General features: G+C 37.6%; 1 long non-coding RNA gene across 2 annotated transcripts in view; it reads left to right on the forward strand.

The window, feature by feature from the left end:
• LOC112446399 (uncharacterized) overlaps positions 1–13,152 on the forward strand; it is a 376,379-nt gene that overhangs the window by 316,156 nt on the left and 47,071 nt on the right. For both annotated transcript variants that reach the window (XR_009494251.1, XR_003034383.2), the window contains one exon: positions 2,370–2,419. This is a non-coding gene — a long non-coding RNA (uncharacterized lncRNA). The remainder of the gene's footprint in view (positions 1–2,369; positions 2,420–13,152) is intronic.

Raw genomic sequence — 13,152 nt, forward strand, 5'->3', positions numbered from 1 at the left:
AAAAAAAATTACATAGAGAGCAGAGACTTGTGTTGGCTGAAATAAAAATATACAACATAAGACTATGAGTTTTAGTTTTATGCTGAGGACTACTCCGTGAGTGACAGCCTCTCAGATAGCTCTGAGGAACTGCTCCAAAAAGGTAAAGGGAAAGGGTTGATATATATATGATTTTGGTGAAGGAGTGCATGCAATCAAGCATACATCTGAGTAAAAGAATACTGTTAATCATCAGCAACTCAGTTAATGATGTTAGTGCTTTTCTTACATGGGAAGATACAAGAATCCAGGTTCATAAAAAATTTTCTCCTGAAATATTTCTGATTATCTAAGGATTTGTTTTCCCAAAGCACAGAGTGCCTCATCCTGATCTTTCCCTGAATTCCTTTCAGGGTGTATTGTAGGTCAGTGACTGCTGTAGCTGATGACTTCATTCTTATGGAACCACAGTCTTTGCTTTACAGTTGCTATAAACCCTGCATCCTGTTTCAGTTCCCCCTGTTGTTGGTAGCTTCCATTGCCATGTACCTTTTTCAAAACTAAGAAAATAGTACTGATACTTTGTGCTGTGCTTAGTTGCTCAGTCATGTCTGACTCTTTGTAACCCCATGGACTGTAGCCAGCCAGGCTCCTCTGTCCACGGGGATTCTTCAGGAAAGAATACTGGAGGGGGTTGCCATGAGCTCCTCCAGGGGATCTTCCAAACCCAGGGATCGAATTCAGGTCTCCCGCACTGCAGATGGATTCTTTACTATTTGAACCACCAGGGAAGTCCAAGAATACTGGCGTGGGTAGACTATCACTTCTCCAGGGGGTCTTCCTGACCCAGGAATCTAACACGGGTCTCCTTCATTACAGGTGGATTCTTTACCAGCTGAGCTACCAGGGAAGCCCACTAATATTTTATTATTAACTAAATACTTCATTTTATTAGGATTTTACCATTTTTTTCCATTATATGTTTTTTTTTCTCTTCCAGAAAGCAATCCAGTCTAACATATGCCATTTAGTAATCTTGTCTCCTTAGTTTCCTCTGGTCTTTAATGGTTTCTCATTCTTTGCTGTATTTGGTGGCCTTGACAGTTTTAAAGAGTGCCAGTCAAGTATTTTGTAAAGTTTCCGTCAGTTTGGTTTTGTCTGATATATCATTTCTCATGATTAGACTGGAGTTATGTACTGTCAGAAAGAATGCTATAGAGATGATATGCGTTTTTCAACGCTTTGTATTAGGGGTACATGATATCCACATGGCATCATTAGTCCTGTTTCTTAGGTAGATAGACTTTGCTAGGTTTTTGTGCTATAAAGTTACTAGTCTTCCCTTTCCAGTTTCTATTATATAGAAATGAGTCACTAAGTCCAGCCCATACTCATTGGAAGTACAGGTATGAGAATTAAACTCCACCTCCATTTATGACAACTTTGTATCTTTTCTTTTTATTTATTTATTCAATAAATTTATTTATTTAATAAATACAGACTCATGTATGTTTATTTTACAATTTAGGTTATAATCCATCACTCCATTTCCCCCTAACTTTGGCCATTAAGAGCTCTTTCAAGATTTGCTCAGTGTCTTCTTAACATGGCCAAATGGAGTTACTTTTTAAGCACTTTCTTACTTTGTGATACTTCTAGACACTCTAGGCTCTTGATATATTTTTACTATTCAACTCTACCCTCAAGGAAGAAGCCCTGGTTTCTTGAAATGGAGAATGGTACTAGAAAACAAAATCTGAGAATTGGGTATAAAATGATTGTTTTAAAAGAATATGAACAATAAGTACATTTGGTTAAGAGAGAAAAGTTGCAGTGTAGGAGACTAAAATAATAAAATGACACAACTGAAGATATAAACAATAGGTAATAGGAATTAATAGATAGCAAAAATAGACGGGGAGACATTAAGTAAAAGGGATCACTCATGTTTCTGATATTTAAGGGAAGAATGAGTGAGTCAGACATAGCTTGAAATGGAATTGATGGCAAGAAAGAAAACACATATGAAGTTTCCTTATATTTATTTTATTAATTCATTTCATTTCATTTTATTTTGGAAATTAGGTTCTATCCAAAGCCACTGATGTTGAATATGAGACTGAAGGCTTGACTTGATTAGAAAGGATTTTGAACAGTTGATGGGATGATTATGTTAAGTAACAGGGGTTGTGTCCCTTTGAAGTTAGAAAAGCTAGCAGTCAGATTAGTTTTTTGTTTCTCCAAGAATGATCTGTAGGATGCAAGAAAAAGAAGGAAAAAGGTGAATTTAATGGTGTGATTTTGGTAATGATAGATGATAAGTATTTGTAAACATAATGAAGTGTTTTCCAAAACAGAATTTTTAAACCCTGTCACTTTTACATTTTCAGGAAATTTGCATGCTGGTTTACAACCTCTTGGTAGCTTGAGATCCGTCCTGGTGAGTGTTTATATCATAGGCATTGGAAAAAAACACATCAGGCCTTTATTTCCCCAGAGATGGTTGTTGAACACATACCACTGCTTTTTCTCCTCTCACCCTACTTTTGAAAAGGTTATCTGTATCTTTTGCTCAATTTTGCCAACCTGAAGAAACCACCAAGGAAGAGTAATGGTATTCTCATGAAACAAATAGGCAATTTGCAAGTTAATACCACTCTGGGAGGGGGCGTGGTAGACGGACTTGTTTATAAATCAGTTGTACTTAGAGGGTCAGATGAAATAAGCCTTTGGGGTAGAAGGGAAAACTCTAGGATCTGGGGAGATTCTAACACTTCTCTAGTCCCAAATTCAGTGGTCACAGTTCTGAACTGAAGGCAGATACCTGAGGTGAAGATAAAAATTGAGGCTCAACATCCATGAAAAAGAAGTTTTACTTTGTGGTAAAATCAGATCAGTAATTGACAATGCATTGAAGTGTGTTAATAGTTAACTAAAAACAGGAGCTTTTGTGGTAGTAGTTATTCTATGTCTTGACTGTATTGGTGGCAACATGATTTTCTTGTTATTGTTCAGTCACTAAGTTGTGTCTGACTCTTTATGACCCCACGGACTGTAGCACACCAGACTTCCCTATCCTTCACTATCTCTTGGTGTTTGCTCTAACACATGTCCATTGTGTCCATGATGCTATTTGACCACCTCATCCTCTACTGCCTCCTTCCCCTCTTGCCCTCAACCTTTCCCAGCATCAGGGTATTTTCCAATGAGTCAGTTTTTCACATCAGATGGCCCAAGTATTAGAGCTTCAGCTTCAGCATCAGTCTTTCCAAAGAATATTCAGTGTTGATTTCCTTTAGGATTGACTGGTTTGATATCCTTGCAGTCCAGGGGACTCTTAAGAGTCTCCACCAGCACCACAATTTAGAGCATCAGTTTTTTAGCGCTCAGCCTTCTTAATGGTCCAACTCTCACATCTGTACAGGGCCACTGGAAAAACCATAGCCTTGACGATACAGATTTTTGTCAGCAAAGTGATGTCTCTACTTTTTAATATGCTGTCTAGGTTTGTCATAACTTTCCTTCCAAGGAGCAAGCCTCTTTTAATTTCATGGCTACAGTCACAATCCTCAGTGATTTTGGACCCCAAGAAAATAAAATCTGTCACTGTTTCTAATTTTTTCCCATCTATTTGCCATGAAGTGATGGGACAGGATGCCATGATCTTAGATTTTTGAATGTTGAGTTTTAAGCCAGCCTTTTCGCTCTCCTCTTTCACCCTCACCAAGAGGCTCTTTACTTCCTCTTGACTTTCTGCCATCAGAGTGATTATCATCTGCGTATCTGAGGCTATTGATATTTCTCCTGGTAATCTTGATTTCAAATTGTTATTCATCCAGCCTGGCATTTTGCATGATATACTCTACATATAAGTTAAAATAAGCAAGATGATGATATACAGCCTTGTTCTATACCTTTCCCAATTTGAAACCAGTCAATTGTTCCATGTCCAAGTCTAACTGTTGCGTCTTGATCCGCATACAGGTTTCTCAGGAGGAAGGTAAGGTGGTCTGGTATTCCCATCTCCTTAAGAATGTTCCAATTTGTTGTGATCCACAAAGTTATTCCATTATCTTGATTGTGTTTGTGGCAACATGACTACAGCTGTCCAAATTCATATAACTGTCCAGCTAACAAGGTGAATTTTACTATATGTGAATTTTATCTTGAACCTATTTGGAAATAATAAAACATGGGCAAAGGTATACTACTAGGTGATAGCAGATTGAAAGTAGAGCTCATAATCATACCTCTCAAGGCAGAAATCAGATTAAAAATCAAAGAGATAAATAAGCATACTTAATAATCTTAAAGGCTATATATCACAAACTGCTTAAGGGATGAATACTTATGTGTAAACTAACACAGCAATAGTTCTCATGAAGCATAAAAATCAAAAAATTCAAAGGAAAATACACAGGAATACAACTTACAAACAAAAGAATAATGACACCTCTCCTCCTGAAAATAAAACTCAAATAGAATATTCTACCAGAAGACAACAACAGCAAAATGTTAAGAAATGTTCAGGTGAAAATTAAAGAGTAAAATTTTAAAATTCTTTCAAACTAATGATACTGTATGATATATAAAAAGTCTGTGGGATAGCAGTAGAACAACCACCAAAAAATGTAAATACCTATATAAGTAAAACAAAGTCCCTCAAAAGAATTAAACACTCAGTGCAATAAGCTAAGGAAAAAGTAAAGTAGAAAGAAAGAAAGTAGAAAGAATTAATAAAGACAAAAGTTAATGAGTTGGAAAAAATAAAAACAATAGAATCAATGAATAAATGTAAAAGCTGGTTTCTTTCAGAAAAGGTATACAAAACAGATAAACCACTAGCTAATTTATCAAAAGAAAAATTGGAACCACGGAAAGGTAAGCATTAAAATTCATATTGTGGTAAAATCCTCAGGAAAAAATAACCATTTCTACAAACACACAAACAATTGCAAGGAGAAAAAACAAACAGGGGGTAGTTAGATGGTTAAGAAGAACCTTTTAACCATTTAAACCAAAGAACTTCATTTGATATCTACCTTAAGCAAGCAGCCAACCAGCTAACCAACCAAACAACAAACAAAACTGGAAAAAAATGAGAAAAGTGGGACATTTGTGCAAACACTAAATAAATAAGAAATTATTTTTAGGTATGATGATAGCATTTAAAATTTTATTTCAATATGAGTCATTGTTTTCTGAGTTCAACACTGAAATATTTATAAGAGATGAAGTGATAATCCCACATTGTGGAGTGAAGAGGGAGAGGCAAGTGAAATTACAGATGAAACAGAAATTCCTGAGTTGATAAAATTATTGACAGTAGAAGAGGGCTACATGTAGTTTTAATACATCAGTCTCTTTACTTTCGTATAATATATGCTTATTGATTTCCATAATAAGTTGACAATTGTACGGAATTTAAGACTTCACAAGTTTCAGCATGCTACAAAGATGAAGCAGAATGAGAATGTCCACACATTTGGGAGGCAGAAAATACAGATTTGTCCATAACTAGTCTCACACCCTAAAAGGTGAGCTGACCATACTCAATAACATAGATAAATCTCATAAGCCTAATATTGAGCAAAATAAATTGTACTGTGACTCCAAATAAATTGTACTATGACTCCATTTATATTTCAAAACAGGCAAAGTGAAGCTGTGGTTTAAAAGTTTGTTCTGTTCTGTTTAGTCACTAAGTCATGTCTGACACTCTTGTGACCCCATAGACTGTGGCCCGCCAGGCTCCTCAGTCCATGGGATTTCTCAGACAAGAATCCTGGAGTGGGTTGCCATTTCCTTTTCCAGGGGATCTTCCCCATCTGGGATTAGACCCGCATTTCCTGCATTGTCAGGTGGATTCTTTACCAGTGAGCCACCAGGGAAAGAGAGTGATTGTTCTTTTGGGAGCAGTGACCAGAACATTAGTTCATAAGGGGCTGCTGAGGCACTGGTGATTTTGCCTGTCGTACTATCATACAGGTAGGTTAAATTTGTGGCAATGCATTGAGTTATATTCTAATGATTTGTATATGTCTCTGTATACATGTTATAATTCAATAAAAAGGTAAGAACGTGGGCAGAGGTGGGAACAGGTGTTCTAAGTTTTCTCATAGCCTCCTTTGGCATTGATATTATCTAATCATAATTCTGGGCTTCCCTGGTAGCTCAGCTGGTAAAGAATCTGCCTGCAACTCAGGAGATCCTGGTTTGATTTCTGGGTTGGGAAGATCCCCTGGAGAAGGGATAGGCTACCCACTCCAATATTCTTGGGCTTCCCTGGTGGCTCGGACGGTAAAATCTGCCCACAGTGCGGGAGACCTGGGTTTGATCCCTGGGTTGGGAAGATCTCGGAGAGGAGGGCATGACAACACACTCCAGTATGCTTGCCTGGAGAATCTCTATGGACAGAGGAGCCTGGCAGGCTACAATCCAAGGGGTTGCAAAGACTCAGACACGACTGAGCAACTAAGCACAAGCACAATCATAATTCCATTACTTCACATGAAACAGATTAAGCAGTCCCACTCTGCTCTTTAATAACACTATTTAAAAGCAACCAAGCACTGTTTTTGACAAATTGCTTCTAATTGTAATTTTGTGAACTTATTGAAATAGCTTAAATTTTATTTATCTGAGAAATGTATCCTATCAAAATGGTACATATACTTGAGAGAATAAAAAAACACCATGAATTGGTTATTTCCATATTCCAACTTACAGAAAAACAGTGAATGAATTTCTGGGTATTCAGTTCAGTTCAGTCACTGAGTCGTGTCTGACTCTTTGTGACCCCATGAACCGCAGCATACCAGGCCTCCCTGTCCATCACCAACTCCCGGAGTTCACTCAGACTCACATCCATCGAGTCAGTGATGCCATCCAGCCATCTCATCCTCTGTCATCCCCTTCTCCTCCGGCCCTCAATCCCTCCCAGCATCAGAGTCTTTTCCAATGAGTCAACTCTTCGCATGAGGTTGCCAAAGTACTGGAGTTTCAGCTTTAGAATCATTCCTTCCAAAGAAATCCCAGGGCTGATCTCCTTTAGAATGGACTGGTTGGATCTCCTTGCAGTCCAAGGGACTCTCAAGAGTCTTCTCCAACACCACAGTTCAAAAGCATCAATTCTTCGGTGCTTAGCTTTCTTCACAGTCCAACTCTCACATCCATACATGACCACTGGAAAAACCATAGCCTTGACTAGACGGACTTTGTTGGCAAAGTAATGTCTCTGCTTTTCAATATGCTATCTAGGTTGGTCATAACTTTCCTTCCAAGCAGTAAGCGTCTTTTAATTTCATGGCTGCAGTCACCATCTGTAGTGATTTTGGAGCCCAGAAAAATAAAGTTTGACACTGTTTCCACTGTTTCCCCATCTATTTCCCATGAAGTGATGGGACTGGATGCCATGATCTTTGTTTTCTGAATGTTGAGCTTTAAGCCAACTTTTTCACTCTCCTCTTTCACTTTCATCAAGAGGCTTTTTAGTTCTTCTTCACTTTCTGCCATAAGGGTGTTGTCATCTGCATATCTGAGGTTATTGACATTTCTCCCGGCAATCTTGAATCCAGCTTGTGCTTCTTCCAGCCCAGCGTTTCTCATGATGTACTCTGCATATAAGTTAAATAAGCAGGGTGACAATATACAGCCTTGACGTACTCCTTTTCCTATTTGGAACCAGTCTGTTGTTCCATGTCCAGCTCTAATTGTTGCTTCCTGACCTGCACATAGGTTTCTCAAGAGGCAGGTCAGGTGGTCTGGTATTCCCATCTCTTTCAGAATTTTCCACAGTTTATTGCGATCCACACAAAGACTTTGGCATAGTCAATAAAGCAGAAATAGATGTTTTCTGGAACTCTCTTGCTTTTCTGGGTATTAAAGGGGCTTAAAGCCAAGAAGGGAAATTGACTAAGAATTGTGTTGCACTGGAGATACGATATAGAGGGGAAAAAAAAAAGCATAGCACAAAATTCTTATCCTCAACAGAATATCAGTTATCAAGATATCTGTAATCAGATAATAAAGGAGAAGCTTAAAATATTCTGTTTAGATAGCAAAATCTTGATATCAAATAACTAAGGTCAATAGAGTTTTATAAGAGACTAATATAAAACAGGGCTTCCTTGTGGCTCAGCTGGTACAGAAGCTGCCTGCAACGTGGGAGACACGGGTTAGATCCCTGGGTTGGGAAGATCCCTTGGAGACGGGAAAGGCTACCCACTCCAGTGTTCTAGCCTAGAGAATTCCCAAACAGAAAGTCTTAAAAAAACAATAGTCCCTCTTGAAAAAACAAAAATAAAATAAAAATAAAATAAAATATTCAGACCAAATTAGATTTGTACCTCCTCCAAACTTATAAAGAAAGCCCAATTTGCAACCATGCAGATTTGCAACCATGCAGCACTATGAAAACCTACTGATTTATTATAATTAGAAATGTTCTCTCCATCAAATGGTGATAGTGATTGCAAACCTGAGAAGTAAAAGACACACGGAGTATTATCAGTATTAACAGAAAAGATCATTTACCCAGGTTCAGTCATTCAAGAAATCCGAGAGTGAATCAGACTTCCCTGAGTTTCCAGCATATTTTCAGATTCAGCGCTGCTCAACTAAAATGTTATTTTCATTTTTTGATATCTAAATAACTTCTTTTATTTTATGGAAATGTTTTGCAATTTATTAAAAATCAAAGCCAAAAAGCTTTCAAAAATAGATCTAAACGACATAGATTTATTATTATTTTTTGCCCTTTAACTTAGAAATGTGTTTGATCACCCTATGAGATGGTGATACTTTTCCTATAACTGAACACTTTCCTGTTTGTTTATATATTTTTATATACTCGATTTGATTCCTTTCTTTATCCAGTAGTATGTCTGTCATTGCTATTACTTCTTCAGTGAGGAGAAGCAATTTGATCGAACACTTATTTTTCATCTTTTCCCTGATTTGGCAGCTTGCAATACCACAGGGAACTCTCTCTTAATATTTTTCCTATGTCTGTCATCTTCCGTATTTATGACTGAAGCTGAAAATCACAAGCGATTTTATGTTCTTCCATACTGCTGACTATCCACCTTTGTTCAAAACAATGACATCCCTGTTGTCCCACATTTCACTTCAAAGACTTTCCAGAACCAGGGAAGTATGGGAGGAGTGACTTCAGAAGGGTAAGGAACAATATTTGTTGAGTGTCTGTGAGTCTGAGGCTGTGATGAGCATCTTAAATCCAGTATCTCACTTCATCCTCATGGCCTCATTATTTCACAGAAGGCATCACTTTGTGTCAGAGAGATTAAGTAAGCCATCCAAGAGCAAACTCAAGCTTATCTCACTCCATAGCTCAGAGGTGTAAGGATTTTGATGAGAAAATTCAAGAAAAGTCTAGGCACTCTTCTAAATGATTTCTAAGCTTGTTCAACCCAGCCTTGCCTATCCTAGGGTCGTTGTCTTCTCTTGCTTTGGGAAAGGGTTGAGGGCGGCAGGCACGGTTTTGTTTAGATTGTTCAGATCTACTTGAGGAGTTATAAAACAATGAAGTTACTAATGACTAAGTAGTGAGGGAAGAGAGTCTTTGTGAATGCCCCTTCTTCAGAAATATGGTCTAGCCACACTGAGTTCCCCCTTCCTGACCATCTTTAGCAACTATTATCTGATCTAAAAATCTTAGCATTAGTCTAGTTTGGATGTATATTTTTGTCTTGTCCCATTGGGGGGAAAAGTCAGTTCTTTAAAGGCAGTCTTCTTGATAATGTTTTTCTTTAGTATCCCCAAGTTCCCAAGAAAGAGGAATAACTGAATACAATTAAGCTTTTTAATCTAAATTGGCCCAGGTCTCAACCTGTCTTTTCTGATTGTTACTGGTTCCACATTCTGTGTTGTAGACTGCAGCAACAGTTTATAGCGCTGTTCCTTTCTGTGTTGATGTTATTTTGGAAGCAGTTGTAATGTTTGCAGGATAAGGCACCACTCTCCTGCAACTTTTGGAAGAGGCATACACAATTCCAAATGAAGCATTTTAGAATTAAAACCTTTGACTTGCCAGGGAAATTTCTTCATGTTGACTGTTCTGTGTGTGTGTGTTGTGTGTGTGTGCAATATGTATATTTATGGATTCTGTGTATGTAGACATGAAATACATATATATGACATGAAAGTGAGGTAAAAGTGTTAGTTACTCAGTGGTATTTGACTCTTTGCAACCCCATGGACAGTAGTCTGCCAGGCTCTGTCCTTGGGATTCTCCAGGCAAGAATACTGGAGTGGGTTGCCATTCCCTTATCCAGGGAATCTTGCCAATCCAGGGATTGGACCCCAGTCTCCCACATTGCAGGCAGATTCTTTAATGTCTGAGCCACCAAGGAAGCTCCTATACACACAGACACACACATAGAAATAGGAATAGGAAGTGTCTGGGTCAGGAAAAAAGAGTTCTATATTGATGCTTACAACCAGATTTACCTTAACATTGCAGCATTGGTTCGCCAGAGCTAGTCTACCCACTTCTAAATGAGCTCTTATGAAAACCTTCAAGGCTAATGTTGAGTTTCACTCTGTAGAGAAGAAATGGGGAACAAAGGATTTATTCACCAGAAAGACAGCTACCTCTCTCCCCTTCTGAAGAGAGAGAAAAAATGTGTTTTTTTGATCTTTTGAAATGGGATGGAAATGATCCTAGATTCTCACTCACTCTAACCTTTGGAATGTAAATACATCTTTTCAGGAACAAGTTACCCTGGAGTCTACAGCATTTATGACCTGAAGATATAACCAAGGTCTGGGTTTTATCCTTTTTGAATTATAGAGTCCTAGGGAGAAGCTCTTTTTGGTAGTACCTTGATGACTTAACCTAGGGCCCTAATTCGGACTGTAACTGTTTGCTCTCTAGAAAAGATAAGAGAATTTTTATCATACTTTTGGATCAGAGCAATTAACTGTACAGATAAGTGCAGATCTAACCCTTATGGGATGTGGAAATTAAAAATGTTATTAGAGAAAGTGAAAACAAGCATTTTTATATTTCCATGTCTCAGGAGAGCAGTACTTTTTTACAGCAGCACTAAGAAGTCTAAGAGAATTTTAATTTACTATGTGCTTTCACTATCCTCCTACTATTATTATCAAAGTTTCTCCTTCATATATAGCATGTTTTGCCAATGGAACTATTCTCTGGACATAGTATATACCTCAGAAAATTTTCATTTCTGCAGCTTTGCTTGTGATATTCCCTTGATGGAGAATGTCCTCCTATGCGCAACTCATTTTTTTTTCCCCACATGGAATATGGCAAATTTCCTAACTGGATAGCTTCTCTTTCCTCTTATATTCTAGTCCTCTTTCATGGCACTTAATCATGTTCTGTTTTGTATTATAGCTATTTAGATATCAGCGATTTTTTTCTAGACTGTGACTCGTTGAAGTAAAGCTTATAATTCTGATTTAAGGTAATACTGAATGTTAACTTTTGTTTTTTCCAAGCTGACGGTATTCCATTTATTTATTCATTTTTCTCTGATGACCTCTTATGTTTGTCTTCAATAATATCATAGGAACCTAATATTTTTATTGAAAGATAAACTGTTTACTTTTGAAAGATAATTTAGGTTACTAATTCCTACTCTATCACAGGCAGTCTAAGAACTAAACTTCATAGAGATAAGCATTTTGAAACCACATTAGAGACTTATTTATTATATAATACTTAATATAATTATTTATTGTATTAATGTGCTTGTGCTAAATCACTTCAGTTGTATCTGACTCTTTGCAATCCTATGGACTTGCTAGCCTCCTCTCTCCATGGGATTCTCTAGGTAAGAAGACTGGAGTAGATTGCCATTCCCTCCTGCAGGGAATCTTCCTGACCCAGGAATCGAACCTGCATCCTTATGTCTCCTGCATTGGCAGGCAGGTTCTTTACCGCTAGTGCTGCCTGGGAAGCCCTATTATTTTATACTTAATTATGATTTTATTATATTATTTATTTATAGTAGGTTGGTGCAAACATAATTATGGTTTCAGACTGAGTTTTAAATGATTAAAGCTAGGCTCAAACAATTCTTTATTAATCAAAATAGGAACCACTACAATCAACATATTTTTGCCAATGAGAAATAAGTTTATTCATGTAGTATAAAAATCCATGTTTTGGGGTTTGATGAGTTCTTGGAAAACTTTTTCTGTGTCCTCCTGGTTGTGGAAGCATTTTCCCTGCAAAAAGCTGTTGAGATGCTTGAAGAAACGGTAGTCAGTTGGCGAGAAGTTAGGTGAATACAGTGGATAAGGCAAAGCTTTGTAACCCAATTCGTTCAACTTTTGAAGCACTGGTTATGTAATGTGGAGTTGTGCGTTGTCATAGAAAAGAGTTGGGCCCTTTCTATTGACCAATGCCAGCTGCAGGCATTGCAGTTTTTGGTACATCTCGTTGATTAGCTGAACATACCTCTCAGATGTAGTGATTTCACTGGGATTCAAAAAGCTGTAGTAGATCAGATGGACAGCAGACCACCAAATAGTGACCATGGCCATTTTTTGGTGTCAGATTGGCTTTGGAAAGCGCTTTGGAGCTTCTTGGTCCAACCACTGAGCTGGCTGTCACCAGTTGTTGTGTATCTTTTTTTCACACTTTTTGTCTCACGTGACAATTTGATTAAGAAATAGTTCATGAGTGTTGCATGTAGTAAGAGAAGACAACGCTTCAAAATGATTTTTTGATTTTTGGTTAGCTCATGAGTCACCCACTTATCGAGCTTCTTCACTTTTCCAATTTGCTTCCAATGCAAAACAACCATAGAATGATCACTGAGTTCTTCAGCAACTTCTCATGTAGTTATCAGAGGATCAGCTTCGATGATGACTCTTAGTTGTTGTCAAATTCCGATGGCTGGTCACTATCCTCCTCATCTTCAGGGCTCTCATCTCGTTTGCAAAACTTTTTGAACCACCACTGTATGTATGTTTGTTAACAGTTCCTGGGCCAAGTGCATTGTTGATGCTGTGAGTTGTGTCTGCTGCTTTACGACCCATTTTGAACTCAAATAAGAAAATTTGCTTTTTGTCTAATGTAATTTCCATTGCCTAAAATATATATAAAATAAACAGCAAGTAATGAGTCATTATCAAAAAACACAAAGAGAGAAATGTATATTAAAATAATGTATAACA

This window comes from Bos taurus, chromosome 4, assembly GCF_002263795.3.
Source record: "Bos taurus isolate L1 Dominette 01449 registration number 42190680 breed Hereford chromosome 4, ARS-UCD2.0, whole genome shotgun sequence".
Lineage (NCBI taxonomy): Eukaryota > Metazoa > Chordata > Mammalia > Artiodactyla > Bovidae > Bos > Bos taurus.